General features: G+C 41.7%; 1 protein-coding gene across 4 annotated transcripts in view; it reads right to left on the bottom strand.

Moving 5' to 3' along the window:
- HIBCH (3-hydroxyisobutyryl-CoA hydrolase) overlaps nt 1–24,993 on the bottom strand; it is a 1,291,623-nt gene that overhangs the window by 1,104,131 nt on the left and 162,499 nt on the right. The window lies entirely within an intron of this gene.

The raw sequence follows: 24,993 nt of genomic DNA, 5'->3' as shown, positions 1-24,993 counted from the left end.
AGCCACACAGGGGACGGAAGGGGGGACATTAATACATGGGAGCGGAGACACAGGCTAGGGGGCGGGACAGAGCAGACACACGCACACCAGAGAGACAGCGACATGCAGCTTGGACAATGTAGGGAATCCCCCAATGTAGCGACGGGTTGTATCGGCGGGCTTTTGTAAAAATCACCTCAGAGACATCTAATCTACGGCTGAGAAGCCCGGCATCACAGGAATGTCATCACAGGGCGGCAAGAACAAAGAATCTGCAGCCAAGTCACTGGATTTCTTCAAGCCGCTTCTAAGATGGCGCCTGGTAAAGCGGGAGAGATGGGACAAGAGAAAGAAGAAGCCCGCAGCTCAGAATATTCTCTGAAAGATATCACAGAGCTCATCATAGATCTGAAAAACACCTTTAGATCCGATCTGAAATCTGCGGTTTCCACTCTCTCTGCACAGCTGGATGAGATCGGAGAGAGAACAAACAAGCTGGAGATACAAGCTGACGAGATGGCGGACATAATTAGCGCCCTGTAGGATCATAACTCACTACAAGAGGAGATGTTAGTGACCATGGAGACTAAATTAGAGGACATGGACAATAGAGGAAGAACGGACAATTTGAGACAGAGCTGTTCCTGAATCCATTGATGACATCAAGGGTTTTACACTTGCTCTTTTCAAAGCCCTGGTCCCAGACACCCCGACAAACTTTTCAGATTCGATGGAATCCACAGATCACTAAAAGCTCCCACTAAAGCGGATATTCCCAGGGACATTATCTTTAAAATGCATTACGCCGAGATTAAGGAACGGATTCTAAGAGCAGCTAGAGACCTGGGTCCAAATGGTATCGGTGATTTCAAAGTGAAGATATATCCAGACCTCTCACCCATTACACTGGCTAAAAGGAGAGCGATGAAACCTGTGACACTAGCATTGCAGAAGAGAGGAATCAGATACAAATGGGGATACCCCTTCATGCTTGTTTTTAACATTGGCTCCGAGAAAAACCAGGCATATTCTCCGCAAGATGGCCTCAAAGCAATAAAAGAAAAAACGGGATGCTAGACAGAGAGAGCAGTCATAACATGGATACAAGCAACTCCTACAAGAGAACACAGAGAATGGACGGATGAAGTTCATCACTCTACAAAGAAAACCAAGGAAAAACACAACATTCCTTCAAAGATACCTACATCACAAAGACTCCAGACTCCTACTCGCTGAGCCTCCATCTGGACTATACCATTACCCCTGGAATAACTCAGGTGATGTTCAGGCTGCCTCTCAGAGTCCTAGCTAACATTTTGTGTGTTTACACTAGCCACACGCTTACCACGGTTCTAATGGTTACAGTTTACCTTTGAATTTTTTTAGTTTCCTCGCCAATCTCACTGTCTCAATGTTTTTAAGCATTGTTGTTACAGTTTAACTTCAATGCCCCCAAGCTATATCGAAGACTTATTGTGTTATTAGGTTACTGCCACAGTAACCTCAGTAAACTACAGGCTCCTTAGATCAAGGTATAAGGCCCACCAGTGTTCCTACTTGCTGTCCCCACTTGTGTTTCCTCATGGTTAGGGAAATGCTGTACTTAGAAATCTTCACTAAATTTCCAAAATTTAGCAACGTTCTCATATTGACTGAGTCTTAAGTATCCAGACCCCTTTTTATGATTTATTCCAGATTTCTTGCTTAGGGCACACCTTGGTTATGTATGCCATGTCCTCAGCACTCAGACCATGGTACACTGCACTCTCCATCAGATATTCATTCACTTTAAATAAACAGTATGAAAATACTACTACATAATGTACAAGGATTCAACAGGCCCACAAAACGCTCCAAATGCCTTAAATACTATAAAGAGAAGTCTCCTGATATAATAATGCTTCAGGAAACTCACCATACGAAAACTTCATACCCAAAATTCTTCCTAAAAGAATATCCCACATGGTTTATGTCCAATCATCCCTCACAAAAGAAATGTGGAGTACTCACCCCAATTCATAAAAAGAGTCCCGTTCACCTTAATTAATAAGCTAAATGACAAAAAGAGGGACGGATTCTGTTAGTGTTGGGAGACATTGCCAATATTGTCACACAAAAGAGTCGGGACAGCACCATAATATAATACTCATAAACATACTGCAAATTATATATTTGAATCATTACACCTAGTACTAAACCAGTATGTGCAGAACGGCTAAGAAGAGTATAGTTAAACAACAAACACAGAATGCCTTAAAATACCGCACCAAACTGGCATAGGTAAATTAATATCCATCTTTATTGACCAAAAAAGTTAAAAACAATTAAAAACAAAGAGTAACCGGGGGGGGGTTGGGGGAGCGGAGCTTGCCATGGCGGAGTAAGGAGGCAAAGGGAAAGAGCTCCTCCGCTTACCTAGCCCAAACGGACTAACCCCGGCCGCCAAATGTCCTGAATACTGCCAGGATAGCATGTCCAGACGAACCAGAAAAGCAGCAGAGCTTGGTACCCCGCAGAAATCAAAACAACTGCCGCTCAAAAACTTTATGAGGAGGAACGATTCGACACAGACTCAAGCCAAGATGGCCGCCGCAGCATCTCCCTTGGAAAAACCCGTGCCTGAGAACGAGGAGATAGCAGCTACGACCAGAGCCCTGAAAGAGATTAAAGTCTATTTACACAGCCTCCCTACTAAGGATGATTTATCTGACCTGGCTGACCGTATCACATCGGCCACGAGAGCGGAACTGCAAGGGCTGCAAGATGAAGTGACGGACCATGGAGGCAGAATAGCAGCTTTGGAAGCAGCAGCAGCAGAGATGAAAGCTGACCTGAGCAAACTCCAAGCACAGCAGGCACAACAATTAGCCACCAATAATATGCTGCGTACAGGTCTGGAAGATCTCCAAAACCGCAGCAGACGGTGTAACAGAGTGAGAGGCCTGCCAGAGGAGATTACATCACAACAACTTACTGCCACGATCTCTGCCATCTTCAACGGAATATTACAGCAACTGGCAGACAAACAGCTGAAGTTCGACCGTATACATAGGGCTTTACGCCCACAACCTGCAGCAGATGAGCCCCCGCGGGACGTGATAAGTCGGCTTCATTATTTTACCACGAAGGATGCCATAATGCAGGCTGCAAGAAAGATAGAGAATATCGCTTATGAAGGCCATCAACTGATGCTTTTCCAGGACCTGGCACCCAGCACACTAGCACAGCGCAGAGCACTACAACCTCTCCTAAAAGTGCTAAAAGAGAACGGAGCCATCTGTAAGTGGGGTTTCCCCTTTCAGCTTCATATCACCAGAGACGGTAAGACATTCACCCTAAAGGATCCGTCAGGACTGCCGGATCTTTTTAAAGTGTTAGAGATTCCGGTAGTCGAGCTACCAGAATGGCAGCCAGAAAAGCTGTTTTTGGGCCTTCCCCAGAGCACGTAAATCGAAATTGGGAGAAAGGCAAAGAAGATGACTGTCTGTTAGGTTATGTCCCCTTTGTTCTCACAGATCTGACTATGAAGTTGCTTTGAGTCCAAGTCAGGCCTTAGAAACTTTAACCTCATTTACTCCCTCTATATAATAATAATAGCAGTATTTGTATAGCGCCTTTCTCCTGTCGGACTTAAAGCGCTTGCGAGGCAGCCACTAGAGCGCACTCAGTTGGCAGCAGCAGTGTTAGGGAATCTCTCCTTACTGAATAGGTGCTGGCTTACTGAACAGGCAGAGCCGAGATTCGAACCCAGGTCTCCTGTGTCAGAGTCAGAGCCCTATATAACCCAGATACCTGAGTTCCCCCCTGATTCTGTGCGACCCTCCCCGACCGTCCCACGAGGCTCGTTCTTTATTCCAGGAGTCATTGCATTTAACTAGGCCATATTGAAAATGTGAATGCGTATACGTATAAGATTTTCATTTTAGTGAAATACCCTTACAGTAACGCAGGGGAAGAGTGTGCTACGCTCGTATAGTTGGAACATAATTCTCTAATATGTAAGCTAAATATGAGGGTTAACTCCAGCGGAGTAAATCTGATCCACCTCGCATACTTCACTGCTATGTTTATAAAATGAAAATTGAGTGATATATTTTACGTATGCGTACTATTCAAGTTATGCCTAATGCCTTATATACGTGCAATGGAGATGTACTATATTATGTCAGGAGCAGTTTGAATAATAAAATAGTAATGGCACCCATTTTTCTGAGTCAGGGGACAGACAGCTCACAAATTTTGGATATATGAGACTGCTCTACAGCTCCAAGATGAGCAGAAGCTCCTGTGGTGCCCCGTGACACAGCAAACGGGGATGATGGGGGGGGAGGAGTTTATGGGAGGGACGGAGATTGAAGGGGAAATGGTTATATATATATTGAGACACCTCAAAGAGAGGAGGGGGACCTTCGGGCGGGTGGCATAGCGGAATGGCGGGGACTTTCCCTCTCTGTACGCCTGGCCAACTCGAGAGCTCACACAGCTGTAAGAGGTTCTGTAAATGGATATATGATTCTAAGGCTATAGGCTCACACCGGCCTGGAGGGGAGAGAGGGAAGCCACTACAGCTTTATAGATACATCCGTGTGTCCACCCGTCTGGATTGGCCTCAACGTCTCAGATATATACAATAGTTGTTGAAACAAATTAATCAGACAAGTTGGGTTCTATGTTCACAGTTGACAATGATATGATCAAAGGTTCAAGTTGCCCGGTAACAGTACATACAAAATTACATAGTTCTGTTTATGGGCTGGGTTGGCGGAGGGACGCCACACTGGTGGTTACTATCCCCTCGCGAACAATGGCATAGGAATTGCAAGCCAACCTATTACCATACTGTGGTGAGGGTTGGTATACTATATCTCTTCCACTGGAGGAAGATACCGCAACAGCTCATTTTTCAAATGAGCTATGAATCTCCTGTACAGACAGGATGTTATGTGGATATGGCATGTCATCTCACAATACTCCCTAATCTCCTAATATTGCACTCATGAAGGTAATATCAGTTAACTCCAAGGGCTTGAATATCCCCGAAAAAAGGAGAATCCTGTTAAGAGATATGAAGAAAGAAAGGGAGCAGATAGTCTTTGTCCAGGAGACACACTTCCGAGGCAATAATGCCCCTAAATTATCAGACAGGAATTACCCCACCAGTTAAACCAGTGATTCCCCAGATACTAAAACAAAAGGGACTGCAATACTCATCAGCAGAGACCTAACTGTGTCTGAGTTAGGAAGGCTGGTAGACCCTAATGGTAGATTTGTGTTCCTAAAATGTCTAATTAATGAACAAAAATACACTCTGGGCTCGATTTATGCACCCAATTATGAGCAGGACAAATTAATAAAATTGCTATTAGAACTAGACTAATTTGCTAAGGGCAGCGTCATCCTGGGCGGAGACTTGAATTTGCCTTTACAGGGAACCTGAACTGAGTAAAATTATTTAAAACAAACACACGAGGTAACTTCAAATGAACATTACATAGTTACCTTGCCATCAGTTCCTCTCAGAAACTCACCACTTTCTTCTGACAATGATCCCTTCCAGTTCTGACAACATTTTGTCAGAAGTGAAATATATCAGTTGCTGTCAGTTGTATATCAGTTGCTGTCAGTTATAGCTGAGTGGACAACTGATGTGCCAGGTAATGACCATGTTTCCCTATGGCTCAAGTGGGCGTTGTTACAGTTTAACAGTGTGCTGACCAGGAAGCTGTTATGGAGTAATGGCCATTTTCAAAATGGAGGATGAAGAATTCCATTGATCACAGTGGACAAACAGGACGCAGGAGAAGAGAAAGAGATTGATGAGTCGACTACACAGGAGGTAAGTATGACCTGTGTATGTTTATTTTGACTTTTAATTTTCAGTTCAGGTTTTCTTTAAATCCGAACCTAGATACATACCAAGGTAAATCAGCCATTTCCTACTCCAGGCTTAAGGTGAAAAAAGCACTCCATGAGAGACAGTTAGTGGACGTCTGGAGGTTGACACATGCCACGGACAAGGACTATTCATTCTACTCCTCGGGCCACAACGTATACTCGCGTATGGACTATATTCTTATCTCCCACAACCTGCTTTCTGAGCATATACAATCAGAGATTGGAATAATATCTTATTCCGAACATGCGTCGGTTAACGCAACACTGAATGCCACAACTAAAAGAGGTAAACCTTTTACATGGAGAATGAATACCTCCTTACTGCAAGACTGTCAAGTCGCGAATAAGGTAGGCCAACAAATTGAGGAATTCTTTCGCCTAAATGATACAGGGGATGGGTCACTTCCGGTCCTGTGGGAATCTCACAAATGTGTCCTCAGGGGAACATTAATCAAATTGGGCACTAAACGAAAAAAAGAAAGAGCGGAGGCTCTAATCAGACTTTTGGAAGAGATACAACAGCTGGAGTGTAGACATAAACAAACCCTTTCCCAAGACAGCCTGATCTCATTGTTAGCTACCAGAAAAAAGCTTAAAGAGGAACTGTAATGACAAAACGGCCCCTGGGGGGTACTCACCTCGGGTGGGGGAAGCCTCAGGATCCTAATGAGGCTTCCCACGCCGTCCTGCGTCCCTCGGGGGTCTCGCTGTAGCCCTCCGTACAGCCGTGACGCAATATTTACCTTCCTGGTTCCTGCGCAGGCGCTCGGATGGCTGTCGGCGCCGAAGTAGGCGGAAATACCCGATCGCCGTCGGGTCTGCTCTACTGCGCAGGCGCAAGTTTCCGGCGCCTGCGCAGTAGAGCGGACCTGACGGAGATCGGGTATTTCCGTCTATTTCCGTGCCGAAAGTCGCCACAGCGCCCCCGCTGGAGCCAGCAAAGGTAAATATTGAACTGACAGTCGGCACAGTCGCCGGCTGTTCGGAGGGCTGCGGCGAGACCCCCGTGGGACAGAGGACGGCGTGGGAAGCCTCATTAGGATCCGGAGGCTTCCCCCACCCGAGGTGAGTACCCCCCAGGGGAGGTTTTTGTTGTTACAGAGTCTCTTTAACGCACTACTACAAGACAACGCGAAACAAGCTGCACACCGATGCAGACATATCTTTTTTATGCATGGTAATAAGCCTGGAAAGCTGCTTATTAGCACAAATTGTAGACTCGAGAGGTAATAAACACATCAGAAGTGAGTCCGTTGCCCGGAGATTTCGAGAATTTTATTCTAAACTATATGACCTAAAACGGACATCAGGAGATAGCAGACGGGGAGACCTCACGCTTGCCATGGACCAATACCTTGATCAGGCTAACATGCCTAAATTAACGGCAGACATGATTCAAGAGATGGAAGCTCGGTTTTCAGAAACAGAAGTCAGAAAAGTAATAGCAGGCATCAAACCTGGTAAGGCACCAGGCCCTGACGGCTACCCTATCAAATAATACAAAAAGTATAAAGACTTACTAGCCCCCTACCTTTGTAAAATGTTCAATGCCCTTGCAGATAGCGATCAAAATGTAGCGCTACCTCTTTAGACGCTGGAATCCCATATCACCATGATAGCAAAACCAGGAAAGGACCCTGCTGCGTGTGGTAGCTATCGCCCAATATCCCTGCTAAATTTAGATCTGAAGATTTTTTCCAAAATCATAGCTAATCGACTGGCAGAACACTTGGGGCATCTTGTACACTGGGACCAGGTGGGTTTTGTGCCCAATAGGGAAGCTAGAGACAATACCATCAGGGCTCTGGATCTGCTCCAGCTCGCCCAGTTAAAGAAAATCCCCTGTATGTTGCTTTCCACAGATGCGGAGAAGGCCTTTGACCGGGTGAGCTGGCAATGGATTAGAACGGTTCTGCACAAAATAAATATTGGAGAACGCTTGATGTCTTGTATTGATGCATTATACGCACGCCCCACAGCAAGAATTAAAGTTAACGGTCTCCTATCTGACCCCCTTATAATAAAGAATGGCACTAGACAGGGTTGCCCCCTATCACCTTTCATTTTTGCATTGGCTTTAGAACCATTTCTGTGTCATGTGAGATCAAATTAAGACATAAAGGGCATTGAAATTGGTGTGACAAGACAAAGTAGCTGCTTACGCAGACGACTTGTTATTTTTTCGGACTAATCCTTTTATTACGCTCCCTAACCTTCTGGCTGAATTTAACACCTTTAGTAAGTTTTCATATTTTTAGTGTTCAAAAGGTGCTTTATTGTAAAAAAAATAGTACAAGGGTAGAAATATATAACATCAATGAAAAAGACATTAGCCTCTACAGAGGCATATCTACAGGATTATACAATAATAGCGCAACAAGGTATACAACAAATTATGAAAGATCAGAAAGCCACGTCAGTGGCAGTATTGATAATACCAGCTTAAGTCTCAATAACAGGTCTTTATCGACAGCTCAGAAGCATAGAAATAAATGTCACATTATGAAATGTAGTAAAGATAAACAGTTAAGTTTGACACAAAAAGATTACCTCGACATGGGAATCAAAAGATAACATAAGTTATAATATAAAAGCCATATAGTGCTAAATAGTTGGCATATGCTTTATACATTCATTAACTCAGACATAGTAGTGTTCCCTCTGTAATCGACCCATGGCTTCCAAACTTTTTCAAAGTGTTCCATGTTATCTTGGACTCGTGCATTAATACATTCAAATATCATTTTTTGATCTATTTTAGTCAGGAGAGTAGAATAATGGAGGTCTATCTGTTTCCACTGGGTGGCAAAATAGAGCTTTACAGAGGCAGCAATGCGCTGGACCAGTTTATGAGTAGAGTACTTCATTTTATCAGGCCTAAAGCCTAATAGTAAAATTTTTGAGTCCGGTGTAAGTGGGTATTGAGTGATTCTGGAAATGGTAGTAGTTATTTTGGTCCAGATCGTAGACACTTTTGGGCATTCCCACCATATATGAAGCATTGACCCAGAGAGGGAACATCCTCTGAAACAAACATCAGGATAGGTTGGGTATATTTTGGATAGTCTCTGGCTAACCAGATATGTTCTGTGTAGAAGTCGGAGAGATACTTCCATATTCGAATATTGTAAGCTACCTTTTGATAGAGTTTCTAAAGAAGAGCGCCAATCCTCGTTGTCAAAAGGGCTGCCTATGTCTGATTTCCAATCCGTTCGGAATGGGAGCTGGGCGTCTTCTGGGGGTGTATTCATTATGGTATTAAGGAAAGAAACCATTCCCTTAGCTAGTGGATCAGATTGACAAAGTCGTTCAAATGAGGAGATAGGAATTTCTATGTTAGGGGTGGTACGGGTAGTAAGGTAGTGGTATAATTGGTTGCATCTCAGGGTCTCTATACGAGGGGGTTGAATTTTAATGATCAGATGCTGAAGGGTGGGAAGTTTCCTTTGTTCTAAGACTGAGTTCAAATTGGTGATGTTCTTTGATTGCCACCAATGGAAGGCTTGTGACTCTAGACCTGCTATGAATTCTGGGTTCCCCAGGAATTCGGTGAGAACAGAAGGGGAGGATTGTAATTTAAATTTGAAGCGAGATTTTCACCAAACTTGGAGGGTGTGGGTAGTGATAGGTGAGTCTATAATGATTTTAGGGGGTATCGGCTTAAGCGTCCAGACCAGGGCCCCAAAAGTGTAAGGATGCAAGATATCATTTTCTACGTGTACCCAAGTAGGGGCGTGGAAACCAGCATAGATTAAAGGTATTTGTGCCATCTGGGAGGCTTTATAATATTTGAGTAAATTAGGAACTGATAATCTGTCGTTGGTTTTATGCCACATCATTGTGAATCAATTAATTCTCAGTTTCTTATTTTGCCAGATAAAGTTGAAGATTGCTTTTTGAAGGGAAAGAATATCTGCTGTTTTAACTGCAATGGGAAGCACTCTAAAGAAATAAGTGATCCGAGGTAGAAGGGTCATTTTGACGGCATTAATTCTGCCCGACCATGATATAGTCGGGACGTCCCAATCTATCAAGTCTTGTTTGAGTTTAGCAATTTGGGGTATGTAATTCCATTTATATAGGGTATGGTAATTATTAGTGAGCTTAATACCTAGGTATTGGATATATTGGTCACGGAATTGAAAATTAAATTTGTGTGCTATAGGGATACCTTGGGATGTGGGTATGTTACAAAACATTATTTCAGTTTTGGTTATATTGACTTGCAGTCCAGAAAGGCCACCAAAATGCGAAAGTAAGGTGAGGAGGTGAGGGATTGAAGTCGTTGGATTGGTAAGAAGGACATCGTCCGCAAATAATGTAAGTTTGGGCTCGGGATTACCTAATGTATATCTATGGATCTGTGGGTGCTTCCTGATACTTTCTGCCAGTGCTTCAATAGAAAGAGCGAACAAGGCCGGGGAAAGGGGACAGCCTTGCCTGGTTCCTCTAAGTATGGGGAACTGTGAAGGGACAGAACCAGCTATTTTAATGGAAGCTAGCGGGTGGGAGTATAGTAATTTAATAATATTGAGGTAAGGACCTGTTATTCCAGCACTCTCCATGACTTTGAACATATAAGGCCATTCAAACGTATCAAAAGCTTTTTCAATATCGATTGTGAGCAATGTGAGGGGTGTTTTTGTTAAGTTAGCGTGTTGGGTAAGAAGGGCGTTTCGTCTGATGTTGTCTGAGGCTTGACGATGGGGGATAAACCCAACCTGATCTTTGTTGATCAAGGCCGGTAGGAATTTGTTAAGACGAGCCACTAGAATAGCAGTAAGGATTTTGTAGTCGAAATTTAGTAAAGAGATTGGACGAAAATTTTTAACATTGGTATGGTCTCTAGCCGGTTTAGGGATAAGTGTTATTTTTGATTCCATAAATTCAGAAGGGGGTTGATGATTGGCTCTAATGAAATTAAAACATTTAGTTAGGTAGGGTGCGAGTGTGTGGGTGAATTTTTTGTAATAAAGTGCTGAAAAGCCGTCAGGACCCGGGGCCTTACCAATTTTCAGTTTTTTTAATACAATCTGTTACTTCTTCTTCTGTGATTGGATTATTAAGGGCTTTTGTAGAGTCTGTATTAAGTTTAGGGAGTTTTGGGGGCGTGGCCAGCACGCAGAGGAAGACGGACGTCCTTTAGACAGTCTCCTGCTAAAGCCTGCTTTCAGCGACATTAAGCATGTCCCATACAGGGCAATCGAACTCCACAGAGCCAGAGGTCATGTCCCTAGACCTGGACGCATCAAAAAAGAGGAAGAAAGCTGCACAGAAGCCACAGAAACTGACAGACTACTTTGCCCCTCTGACCAGCACGACCAAGATGGCGCTGGAGCCTCCGAGCCATCATCACAAGATAACGCAGCTCCTGTAACAGCTATGTCAACACAGCTGGGATCCACAGCAGAGGATTTATCCTCCCCTGACACCTCTTCTCCATTTCAAAGCCCTGTGAAATCTAAACCCAGAAGAGATAACGATCAAAGCAGCGAAGATAAGGTAAGGCCTCCTCTGCCTGCAAGCACATCACGCAGACACAATATAGCACAGTTCCCTATGGAGGCTTACCCTGCATCTGAGCAGATGGCGACACAGGCATATATAAAAGACATCTTGCTCACTTTCAAATCTTCTTTAATGTCAGAAATCTCCTCACTTACAAGTGACCTGCATACAGAGCTCTCAACCCTGGGAGAGAGAGTACACAGATCAGAGATGAAAATCTCAGAGCTGACACGAGAGCATAATAAAATGGTGGATACCTCAGAAACACAGAGCACTGATATTGACTGGCTCAAGTACAAGGCAGCAGATATGGAAGATAGGAGCAGACGGAACAATCTCAAATTTAGAGGTATTCCGGAACAAATATCTACTAATGAGCTCAAACCGTTCCTGAAATCACTGGTCAAAGCAGTCCTCCCTGATACACAGGACATTGAACTCACCATTGATCGGGCCCACCGCCTGCCTAAACCCGCACGATTACCGGACTCAATTCCCAGAGATGTGGTAGCACGGTTCCTTTTCTACCAGGTGAAAGAGGACCTTACCTTAGCCATTAGGAAAGCTGGTTCGCTCCCTGCTCCATACTCGCATATCCATGTGTATAACGATCTCTCTGCCTTCACTCTCCAATTAAGAAGAGATCTCCAACCTTTTACCAAAGCCCTCCAAGCACTGCAGATTCAATACAAGTGGGGTTTCCCCACTAAGCTGCTTTTTTCCTACCGCAACAAGCCATACTCCATCTCCTCCAGAGACTCAGGCATAAAACTTTTTAAGCAGCTGCAACTCCAGATTCCGGAAGACTCCCGCCGTCCACCCATTTCACCTGCTCGCAACAAGATTGCCCTGGAATGGCGCACACAGAACAATCCTTAATCTCAGGCTATAGCAGTTCTTATCTCATTGTTTTCTTCCTTGAAATGGCCATTGCTATTCGACCCTCACAGAACTGTATATGTGCAGTATCCCTCTCCATACGCCTCCAGTTATATTGCGTGTGGTTTTTGGAACTCTTACTCACGCTAGAAACTCTGACACGTTCCTATTTTAGTTGTATAACTTTAATATCACTAACCCAGTGTTTGTATGTTTTATCTTTACATGTGCTAGGTTCACCGACCTTTGATAATACTGTATATAAGCCTCATGTTCACCATATTCCTCTTTTATGTTTTTCATCAGACCAGTTTACTCCGCATGCATCCCTTATCCAAAAATCCAAAGCAAAATTGATGCTCCAATGTCTATAAATATTACCTCCCTCAATGTGAGAGGGCTAAATTCTGCTGTTAAAAGACACTGGTTCTGGAAGGAAGTTAATGCGCACTCTGCACAAATAGTAATGGCGCAAGAAACCCATTTAATTGCTAAGGATACCCATCTATGTCATAACATTAAATTCCCCGCTATTTACCATAGCACCTTCAATAAAAAAAAAAAGAGGAGTGTTACTAGCTTTTCACAAAGACTTGAAAGTGGTCCCCTCCCAAATCATTAGTGATGACAAGGGCAGATTCATCATTTTTGTTGGCCAAATAAATGACCAAACCCTCACTGTAGTAGCCTTATATGCACCGAACCAAGGTCAGAAAGCGTTTTTACAGAAACTATGTGATCGGGTAAATAAAATCAAACAGGGGCGGGTCCTATATGGGGGAGATTTTAATGCCATTATATCCCAGCTAGACACCTCATCCTCTCACACCAATTTGCAGACTTCAATAGATAAGCAAGTAAAATGGAACAACCTGTATGATCCGTGGAGAATCTTTCATAACAATGAAAGGGACTATTCGTTCTTTTCACACGTTCACAAAACTTTCTCTCGGATCGACTTGTTTCTAGTAGATAAACTTCTATTACAAGAGGTCATCTCTACTTCGATCGGAGTTAAAACACTTTCTGACCACTCCCCAATTCATATAAAAATCAAGGATGGACTTTCTCCTCAGAGGCCTCCCTTTTGGAGACTTAATTCCTCCCTCCTATCTGATGGTTCATTTGTATCTGCATTCAGGAGAGAAATTCAAGAATATTTTACCCTCAATTTGGAATCTGGAGTGGGTCAACCCTCAATTTGGGCAGCTCATAAAGCTGTAGCTAGGGGTATTCTAATCAGACAGGGAGCTACAGTTAAAAGGAGGAGAGCTAAAGTTTATGAAGAGCTTCTAGCTCAAATACACTTGAAAGAGAAGCTCCTTAAACAAAAAGCTACTAGAGAGCTAGAAAGAGACCTTTTTCTACTGAGGGACCAATTAAGGAATCATTTAATTCATGACTATGACTTCTTACTGCAAAAAGCAAACTTAAATTTTTACTCACAAGGAAACAAACCCGGCAAGCTTCTGGCTAAACTACTTAAACATAGAAGCGTAAGGTCCAGAATTCACTCCATGTCCCACCCATTTACCAAGCAAACAGTGTCCAACCCAAAAGATATTGCAAAAGTATTCAGAGATTACTACGCTAACCTTTATAACATCAAGCTTGATGCCTCTACTGTACAACCAACTGAATTATCTATCAATAGCTTTTTGTCCTCTATAAACTTACCCAAATTATCCCCAGCACAATTAGAATCCTTGAACAGACCATTCTCTGAAACAGAGATTAAGAAAACTATTAATCAACTGAAATGTAATAAAGCACCAGGCCCCGACGGCTTTACAAACGAGTATCTCAGATCCTTTAATTTTTTTTTTCTTCAAACTCAGCGCACATATAATCTCAGCTATTCGCGTAGCAGCTTATTTGCCGCACACTTGAGCAGAGAGGTGCTTTCATCATAGTTTGTAATACAGTATACCTTTTCTAAAATTAATTAATTAATCTTTATTTATACCTTTATAACGCAGTGGAAAAAACACCTCCCCATCCCGTCACTTAAAATGCCATAGCCTTGGCCTCGCTATAATATAATATATCCATCTCCATTCCTCCATCTAACATACTCCTCACTCCTACACATTCCCACACACATCTACTGCATTCATCACATCACAACCGTCTCCACTATTCTACAACATATCCATCTCTCCTCTCTCATCTAACATCCTTCGCACTTGTAATTTCAACTCCCACTCACATCTACCACATTCATCACTCGTTCCCCGTTTTATACATGCCTCCCTCCATCTCTACCAAGGGTATACCTCAGATTACTATGGTCAATTAATTAAACCCTGCCCCTCTATGTGGACTCCTCCAAATTTTCAACAAGATGATTCCACAAATTTTCCCCACAATCATACAATGTGTTCATCTTGTTAACCCATTCAATCAATGTTGGTGGGGTAGAGCCTTTCCAGCCCAAAGCTATCATAGATTTGGCTACAACTGTTCCAATTTCTTTTATAAGACAGCAACCCATGCTGTCATATCTATCAGCAAAACTGAGGATAGCTTCCGATGCTGTTAGCTTAAAACAACCTTTCAACAAGGTACTTGAAAAGTCTATTATTTCCTGCCAAAAAGGTTTAATAACAGGACAAGACCACCACATGTGCGTAGCTGTACCCCCTCCCTGACCACATCTCCAACATTTAGCCCCACTCTGAAAATATTGACAACGTATAGGTGTTAAGTACCATCTAGTGATAGCCTTGAACTGGACAAGCTGTAGCCCAGGATCCTGGACCTTCCAACTGTTTAACCAAATTGTGGGCCATTTTTCTTTAAGCAAAGGATCAAGCTCCCTCTCCCATTTGGTAAAGTAGGAAGGGGGTGGAAGAGTGCAACACTCCGTATATCTCACAAAATCATAAAGCTTTGATAGTTTTTTTTCCAGGTCTATATTTAAAAATAGATGTTTTTCAAAGATGTTTAGTTCTTTCCTCACAGGTCCCCCATTAGACTCCATTTTCCGCAAATAACTACAAGCTTGTATTAATCCCCATGTATTCCCCTGTTTTGTTGTCTCCACAAGCCCAGTAATCCCTAAGGTCTTATCCCCCTTTAAGTGTATAATGTGGGTTTCCACACTTAGTTTATTTTTATAAAACCATTTCTTCTGCATAGCAGGGGGGAAATCTGGGTTCTCCCTCAGTGATGTAATTGGTGAGATACCTGTATTTTTCTGCCATTTGGAGATTATCCAAAGTTATAAAAGTTGGTTATCTAAAGTTGTTTTAGTTGGTTTAGTTAAAGGATGGCTAGATATTTGGAAACATCTATAAATGTTCCCCGGAATCCATGTGAAAACAGTATCAAGGTTACACTCCTCCCCCTCCAACCATGGCCATACTTTTGATGGGTTTTTAGATGTAAAGGCCCCCGAGAGTTCCCTCTTTAAGTCCAGCATCCTGGCCAGCTGTACACTCAAACAATAGCGCCTAATGTCTGGTGCTGCCAATCCCCCTGCCTCTCTATCCCTTGTAAGAAGCTTATAATTAAGCCTGCGTTTGCAGTTACGCCAGATAAAATGTTGAAAGATCTGTTCCCAACCTCTCAGCCATGCACTGGGAAGGGTCACAGGAATACTCCGTATCAAAAATAGCAATTTTGGAAGTATCATCATTTTAATTATGTCTACTCTTCCTAATACATTAAAACATGGTCGATCCCATGTTTGAAGTTTCTTTTTACAATCTTTCATAATTGGGGGAAAATTGGCATTGAAGAGACTTGCAGGGTCGTTAGTAAGCTTGATGCCCAGATATTTTGTCTCTCTATTGTTCCACCTGAAGTCGTTGTACTGTTTAATAACAATTTCCGTTTGACGAGAGCAACCTATGTTCAGTATTGTTGTTTTTTCTCTATTTAATTTAAAGTTAGAGACCTTAGTAAATTTTTCAAAAGGATCCATTCTTTATCTGAAATAAGTTGGATATAAGGCCATTGACTTTTACCCCTGCGCTTTGATTAATGTAAAGTTTTGTGATTCTGTCAATAAATTTTTTGCCCAGACCCAACTTTTCTAATGTTATAAATATAAAATCTCTAGATAAACGGTCAAAGGCCTTTTCCGCGTCTATTGCCACCATTACTGACTCCTCCCCCTTTGTTCTGCATAGGTGAATAAGATCTATTGCAGTATAAATATTATCTTGTATCTGTTTATTTTTCCTAAAACCTGCCTGTTGGTTTCCCAGTAACGTCTCTGCTACTGCACTTAGTCTATTTGACAGGATTTTTGCGTAGATCTTAACATCGCAATTTATAAGGGATATTGGTCTGAAGTGTGTACATTCTAGACCAGAGTTTCCTTCTTTAGGAATCAAAGTAATTGTCGCTTGGTTACTTGTATCTGAAAAGACTTTTTCTTCTTTGTTATTAACTAGATTACAGAAAAGAGGAGCCAGCAATGGGGCAAAGTGTTGGTAAAATTCTGCACAAAAGCCGTCTGGGCCCGGGCTTTTCTGTTTTGCGAGTTTAGCCACAGTTTCACAAAACTCCATTTCCGATATTGGTTCCTCTATCAATTCCCTTTCTGATGCAGACAGTGAGGGTAGCTCAATATTTCCTAAAAAGCTTTCTCCATTCATAAGATTCGATGCATCTATATTATATAATTTCTCATAAAAGTCGGCAAAGATTTTAGAGATTTCCTCAGGTTCATATAAAATGTTACCTTCTGAGTTTTTAATACCCTGTATAAAGTTGGATTTATTGTTTTTTTTAAGAAGGTCAGCGAGTATTTTACCTGATTTATTTTTCCCTGCAGCATATTGTCTTTTCAATTGTTTATAGTCATTAGTACATTTAGCATTGAGGACATTATTCAGTTCTGCTCTGATTTTAGTTACATTTATCATATTTATTGGTGACATAGTAGTTTTGTGTTTGAGTTCTGCCAGTTGAAGTGCATGCAGAAGTTCTGCAATTTTTTTCTCCCTTTCTCTTTTCTTCCTACTTCTGATTTTAATAAGTACACCCCTAGTTACACATTTTAATGTATCCCAAATTGTAATTGGTGAGGAGACTGAGGAGAGGTTAAAATCACTAAATTCTATAATGGATCTCTCTACCTCTAGCTTTACCTCTTCATCTTCTAATAAGGTGGCATCTAATCTCCATTGTGGAACTACAGGTTTCCTATCCAACATCACAGTTAATATTACTGGGGCATGGTCAGAAAAGGTTATTCGTCCAATAGTTACCTCACTAACCAATGTAATAAGTTCTTGTGGTATTAGGAAATAATCTAGTCTGGAGTAAGATTGGTGAGCCTGGGAAAAAAAGGTATAGTCTTTAATATCTATATTTTTAATTCTCCAAATATCCACAAGTCTTAAATTCACTAATGTTTCACAAAATTTAATATTTTCTATTTTAGAAATAAAAGAATGACCTTTTGAGGTGTCTTGTTTGGGATCGATAGATTAAAGTCGCCTCCAATGACAATCTTCCCCTTAGCCTTTTTTTTTACTTTATTTAAAAAATTAATTAGGAAGGTAGCTTGACCCCTATTCGGGGCATAAACATTCGCCAGTGTAATCTGAGTTCCATTGACCCTACCCAGCACAATAAGTTCCCTAGCATTTTGGTCTCTATAAATTTTGTCCACTGAGAAATCTATACCAGACCTAACAACAATTGCAACACCACACGCTTTTTTTTGCTTATTATAATTTACAATCCACTCTTTATATCGTTTATCAAAACATTTAGGTATATTCCCACATTTAAAGTGTGTTTCTTGGATGAATGCAATATCAATTTTATTTTTTAAAAGCTCTTCAATAATTCTTCTGCGTTTGCAGCCGGAATTCACACCTTTAACATTAATAGTTAAAATTTTTAGTTTTTCCATCTTTAGTGTTGATTATATTTTATTTTAAGGAACGGTTCAAAAGTGATGGGACCACCAAACCATAATACCCAACCTAGCTGAGGGGGAACCTGAAGCACCATAAAGACAGGAAAAGGCATCCAATAACCGTCATACCACCACCGATTTTCACATATCACACACATAACAACCTTTCCACATACATATCCAAAGATCTTGTCCGATCTATCTCCTTTCCAGAGAATTTGGGTGTCGGGCATCTTCAATTCTTGAATTTGCTAACAGCAACACAAGAACAAAGCCCTAGAGCTGAGACCACCTCGAGCCCCTCTCCCCTTCATCCCTTACTGCGTTATTTTATATTATAAATTGCAGTATAATAAGATTGCATATTTTTTCAGCTCTACATTAGATCTCCTCCCACCCCGAAATTTGAATAGGAGCTAGGCCTAACTCCTTCACAAATTTTTGTATTGGCTCTCCATCAATTAACGTACAAGTTTTGCCCTCCACTGTCGCTCTAAGCGAAAGCGGAAAGCCCCACCTATAGAGACCTCCCTTTTTCTTAATTTCTTCCAGGAGGGGTTTTAGTAGCCGTCTTCGTTCTATTGTTCTTTTTGAAAGGTCTGGAAAAAGATCCAGATTCCATCCTTTAAATTTAATGGCACCCAGGGCACGGGCCTTTGCCAAAATTTGTTCTTTTTCATGGTAGAAGTGTATTCTGCATAGGACATCAGTACTTTTGAATCCCTGATCGCTCCTTTCTTTACCCACTCTGTGTATTCTATCAATTATTGTTTCTGGAGCGTCTTCGCTGCCTATAATTTCTTTAAACAAATGTTGCGCCATCTGCTTCAATTCGTTATTCGGAATGTTAGTCGGTAGCCCCTGAATCTTTATGTTATTTCTGCGGTTTCTATTCTCTAGATCGTCGATCTTACTAGTAAGGGTCTTAAGAGACCTTTTATAACTAGCCATCTCAGCGGTTTGATTTACAGCCGTATTTTCATATTCCATCGAATGTTTCTCTAGGCTCTCAACCCGAGTGGTTAATTGTGACATTTCTTCCTTGACTGATTTTAATTCATTGTTAACAGCCTCTTTTATCGCTACCTGCACTGTCTCCACTATAGTTTCTTTAATTTTAGAGGTAAAATCCTCCATCATCTTCCTCATTCTTATATCTTCTATGCTCTCCTGTGCAGTTTTAGTTTGGTCAGATATTGACTTCCCCTCTCTCACTGCCTGTGCTGCATTTTGATCCGCGCCAGAGTCTTTAGTGTGAGATCGGGCCGTATTGCAGATGTCTGAGATATTTTTAAAGTGCCTGCTAATATCTTTGGGTGTTACTGCTCCATGTGGCGCTAGGATACCACCCATTTGTCCCTTGGGTGTTGGGGTCACAGAGGGATTAGTGGATTTTTCCATCTTTTTGTTAGGGGTTCTCTGGGTCTCCGTAAATGTTGTAAAGCCAAAGCTGTTTAATCCCTTATCTTTTTCTGTTAAATTACCTTTGTTCTGTTTCCTTGTCCCCGTTGCCATACTCTCCCTTTATAAAACATGTACAGCCCCCCTGTCTCTTCTATGTAGGGGCAGTCTTGTCTTACACAGGGTACAGGGCACAGTTACAAATATTTGTTTACAGAGGTTTGTTTATAGATTATTTACAGTGGCCCCTTCAGATGGCCAAGATAGCCAATAGCCAATAGGCAGTAGACAGTATGACGGTCACTTTGTCCCAGAGCTTTCCAGAGCGTGATAAATGCTCTTCTGTTATCTTTGTTATTCTGTTACTCTGAAAAACTGGAACAGGTCTGGCAGACCAGGGCAGGTAGAGCAGGGTAAAGCAGAGTAAAGCAAAGCACAATGATGCAAATCTTTTCTCGTTCTCTCTCTTTCTCTCTCCCTCCCCCTCCCTCTCTAAATACAATATCCACAGCAGGTAAATAAAATAAAAAAAAAAAAAAAAACAAAAAAAAAAACGACTGGAAAAACTGTGTATCTTCATGCACTTTCCTGCAGTATTACGCAATATTTTTTTGCAGTATTATGCAGTATTATGCAAAGTAGACAGGGAGGCAGGCATGCAAGCAGCCAAACAAGCAGAAGAGCCAGCCTTCAAAGCCAGTACAGAATTAGTGGTATGTCTTACTGTAAAGCTCTACCACTTTAAGATTATATGGCTGTAGAGTTGTAAAGCCTGTAGGGCTGTAGAGGCTGTAGGCTGTATAAGCTACTTCGCTACTTAACTACTTAGCTAATGCTGGATGGCTAGCTAAAGATTAGCGGACGTCCAGCAGGTAAACAGTAGCAGAGCCAGCTAGGCAGTAGTTAGTTGAAGAAACACATGCACATGCAACAGAAGCAGCAAAGACATCAAAGGGAACGGCAAACCTCGGCCCCCCCCTGGGCCTCAGATGGCTTCAGATAACATCGGAAAGGCTAATGCTGTAAACATGGAAGCAGGCACATATCCAAGGACAGCGTCCAGACAGCGTCCAGACAGTGTTCAGAGATGACGATGTCAGAAACAGGCACACATCCAGTGAACAGCGTCCTGCATCCAGGGGCAAAGGTGATGGCAGCCGACCTAACAAATAGCGGGGGAAGAAAGCAGACGCTGGGGAAAGGAAGCCGTGGTCTCCCAGCTCCCAGGAACAGACCTCCCACGTCACATCCTCTCAGCTGATCTCTCACATCCTCTGCTGATCTCAGATCCTTTAATGATACATTAACCCCTCACTTAACTTCTTTATTTAATTCATTTGCTGAAGGAACCCCTATCCCAAAAGAATTCCTGGAAGCAGTTATCACTGTCATACCCAAAACAGGCAAAGATCAATCAGACCCCGCAAATTTTAGGCCTATTTCGCTACTGAATGCAGATATAAAGCTCTATTCCAAACTACTAGCAAATCGCCTTATGCAATTTACCCCCACTCTATTACACCACGACCAAGTGGGATTCACAAGAGGGAGACAGGCCACCGATGGAACAAGGAGAATGCTGGGATTGCTTAGACATGTAGAGCTCTGTCGGATGCCTTCTCTGCTCCTAACTTTGGATGCGGAGAAGGTGTTCGACAGAGTTCATTGGAGGTTTCTGAGTAACACCCTGTCTAAATTTGGCTTCCTAGGCCCGATCCATACAGCCATTATGGCTCTTTATTCATCTCCATTTGCTAGGGTAAATTCGGCAGGATTTATTTCGGACCCATTTGATATCACAAATGGGACTAGGCAAGGTTGCCCACTATCTCCCATTATCTTTGTTCTTATAATGGAGACAATTGCCCAAAAGATCAGAGCCAACCCCCTTATTAATGGAATTAAAATAAATGATGCACACCACGTTATAAGTTTATTTGCAGATGATGTTGCACTGATTATGACCGATCCACTCAATTCCTTAGATCAACTAGCAAAAGAACTAACATTGTTCTCAGAGGCTTCCTACTATAAGCTAAATCAACACAAATCAATAATCCTAGGAATGAACGTTGACCCAGCTTTGAAGAACAAAATCTTGAACAAATTCCATTTCCCTTGGTCACAAACTGAGGTCTCGTATTTGGGTATCCAACTGACGGCAAAAGCAGATAAACTCTTTGGAAGTAACTATATACCCCTTCTGAATAAGGTTAAAAAGGATTGCTCTGATTTATCCAAAATCTGGTTAAGTTGGTCTGGCCGCATTGCGGCGTTCAAAATTGTCATTTTGCCCAAGATTCTTTACATACTAAGAACTGTTAACATCCCGCTACGTAGAACCTATCTAAATGATTTAAAGAAATGCATTAACCACTTTGTCTGGAATGGGAAAAACATAAGAGTCCCTTATAGAGTTATGACAACTCCTAGGAAGCTTGGTGGGATGGGACTACCTTCCATAGAAGCTTACTATTATGCCTCCTCTCTAGATTTAGCCAAACAATGGTGGAACACTTCCATACAAAAACCATGGGTTAAATTTGAACAGTATCAAATGAAAACTAGCCTAAGAGATGTTTTGGCGGGTGTACTCCTAGGTGCTAAAGCCCCTCCATCTAAATTTCCTACCATTCAATCCTTGCTCTTAGCATGGGAACACTTCATCAAATACCCACCTAAAACTCAAGATCGTCTTAAACCTATAATTCCATTAACAGCTTTAAACCTTTTCACTCCTAACCTTAACCTCCTTCCTTGGTATAAAGTTAACCTGAAATCTCTCAATATGCTCTTCTCTGGCAGTAAACTGAAAACATTTGCAGATTTACAAAGGGAATATAACCTTCCCCACTCACAACTGTTTACATACCACAGAATATTTGATCTAATTAAATCTAGAAAAGTAAGGGTTCCTCAATTACCAAGCCAGCTCCTAACCTCACTAAATAATATAGAGGCACAGAAAGGGGGAATCTCAACTTGGTACGAGGCCATCAACGCCCAGGATTCCTCACCTCTACAAAAATATGCACTAGTTTGGTCCAATGATTTGCAAACGCCTATTTCAGCACACGACTTAATCATTTCCTCAGGCAAGGTATTAAAACTCTCTAAAAATAACTCTCACTGGGAAACTTCCCGTAAAATAGTTTTTAGATGGTACTTAACACCAAGAAGAGTGGCCTCGTTCCAACCCGATAGCTCCCCCCTTTGCTGGCACTGCTCATCTAATACAGGAACGCTTCTGCACATGCTCTGGGATTGCCCCATCATAAATAAGTTTTGGCTCCAAGTAGAGTCCCTGATTAAAAAATACTTCTATAGCTCCTTTAAGATCTCACCCAAGCTGGCACTACTACTGATTGACCTCCATCTCCTACCCAAACCCATACAACCGCAAATAGCCCATGTTTTACTATCAGCTATTACCCTAATAGTGACAAATTGGAAATCAGCAAACCAAATCAACATAACCCAAGTGTTATCTGTGGTTAATAGAAACATCTCAATGGAATACAAAATAAGAAGCAGGACATTAGGAGACCACAATAATTTTGTTCTCCCAAAAAACTGGCTGAGTTACGCTGGCCAATTACCACTTTAACTTGGTGAACTGATACCCCTATACTTCTAGCCTTGTCGGTGCCTTTCTTCCTCTCTTCTTTCTCTTTTTCTAATCATATCCTACTTCTTGCTCTTTTCTCTACTAATGCTCTTCATTCCTCCTAGTAGCTATTACCTCGGTTATATGTAGATGAATAGTCACCCTTATAGAACTGTTGCTATCACTCAAAGTCACAGTACTACAAAGTCACATCACAACAAAGTCACAGTACTAATAAGTGTCGTAAGCCTGTTGGGCTACCTGCCTCGACACTTTTTCAACCCCAAAGTTGGTTGTTACCTGTCACAGGTTTAGCTAAAACAACTAATCAGGGTTCTTAGGTTTTGGAGTGATTTAAATATTATTCTCATTATTCTTTATCGTTCCTAATGTTTACTGTAATACATTTGTTATCTTACATATATTGTAGTCATATATAAGATTCACAGCTTTTCAACTGCAAGTTTATTTGAATTTTTGTAATTAACATCTGCTCAATAAAATCTTTTATAATGAAAAAAAGTTTAGGGAGTTTTAACGGTTGTAAAAATTGTTGGAGGGAAGTAGTGTTAACAGGGCCATTGGACTTGTAGAGGTTAGCGTAATATTGGAGGAAGGCACGGTGGACTTTTTCTGGATGGCTTGTTAGCTCATTTGGACTCACCCGGATGTGGAATGAAGCGTTGGATTTTTCTTTTGCCTGTAAATGCCTGGCTAGCCAGGTGTCAGGTTTATTTGCTTTTTTATAGTATTTGGCACCGGTCCATATTACTGCCTTTTCCACCTGATGAGCGATTTTAATATCATAAATTTGTCTAGAGATGTATCTTGAAGGGTTTTGCTGGTTAAGAATAGTGAGTCTATGGAGTCTAAAAGTAAGGTCATTATATTTTTGGGATTTGTCCCTTTTTTGCTTCCCAGTGAGTTGTATAATTTTGCCTCTAAGCAAGGCCTTATGAGCTAACTACAGGGTTATCGTGGAGATATTATCTGTGTTGTTAGACTCAAAATGTTGGGTCATTTCATCAAAGATTTGGAGTTTAGTAGTTGGATTTATTAGTATCGAGTCATTCAAACGCCATTGTGGAGGGACAGGTAAAAGATTGGACCAGTCAAATGAGGTTAGGACAGGCATGGGCAAACTTGGCCCTCCAGCTGTTAAGGAACTACAAGTCCCACAATGCATTGCAGGAGTCTGACAGCCACAGTCATGACTCATAAAGGCTAATGCACTGTGGGACTTGTAGTTCCGTAACAGCTGGAGGGCCGAGTTTGCCCATGCCTGGGTTAGGATCATAACGTGGTTGGACCAACTTAGGGGTATATGTCTTGTTTAGTAAAGTGAGGGGATCAAACTAGTAGAGAACAGAATGTGATCAATTTTAGTGTATGTGTTGTGAGGGGTTGAGTAGAATGTATATCCTCTTTTTGGTCCATATAGCTCTCACCATGTATCTGAAACAGCTAAGTCTCGTAGGATTTGGTTGAAGGTCTGGCGATTACGTTTAGAGAGCCTGTCAGGAGATGATAGGGATTTATCCAAAGTGTCATTAAGAGTTAAATTAAAAGCAGTAAAGTGTTGTACCGTGTTAGCCATGAGTAAAAGCAAGAAGTTTTGAATCAGGATGATACCATTTATTGGCTAACTTAGAGATGGATAAACAGTGAGCTTTCTGAAAAACACAGCTTATATACACTGACATACAGAGGAGAAACATTCTTTAGCAAACATAAGCAAACATTAGCAAACATTTTATGTTTGCTAAAGAATGTTTCTCCTCTGTATGTCAGTGTATATAAGCTGTGTTTTTCAGTTCTGGTCAGGAACCAGTCCGACGAAGGC

The sequence above is a fragment of the Hyperolius riggenbachi genome, chromosome 7 (assembly GCF_040937935.1).
Source record: "Hyperolius riggenbachi isolate aHypRig1 chromosome 7, aHypRig1.pri, whole genome shotgun sequence".
NCBI classification, from domain to species: domain Eukaryota; kingdom Metazoa; phylum Chordata; class Amphibia; order Anura; family Hyperoliidae; genus Hyperolius; species Hyperolius riggenbachi.
The sequence above is the reverse complement of the archived record's forward strand: the minus strand, read 5'-3'. Positions and strand labels throughout refer to the sequence as shown.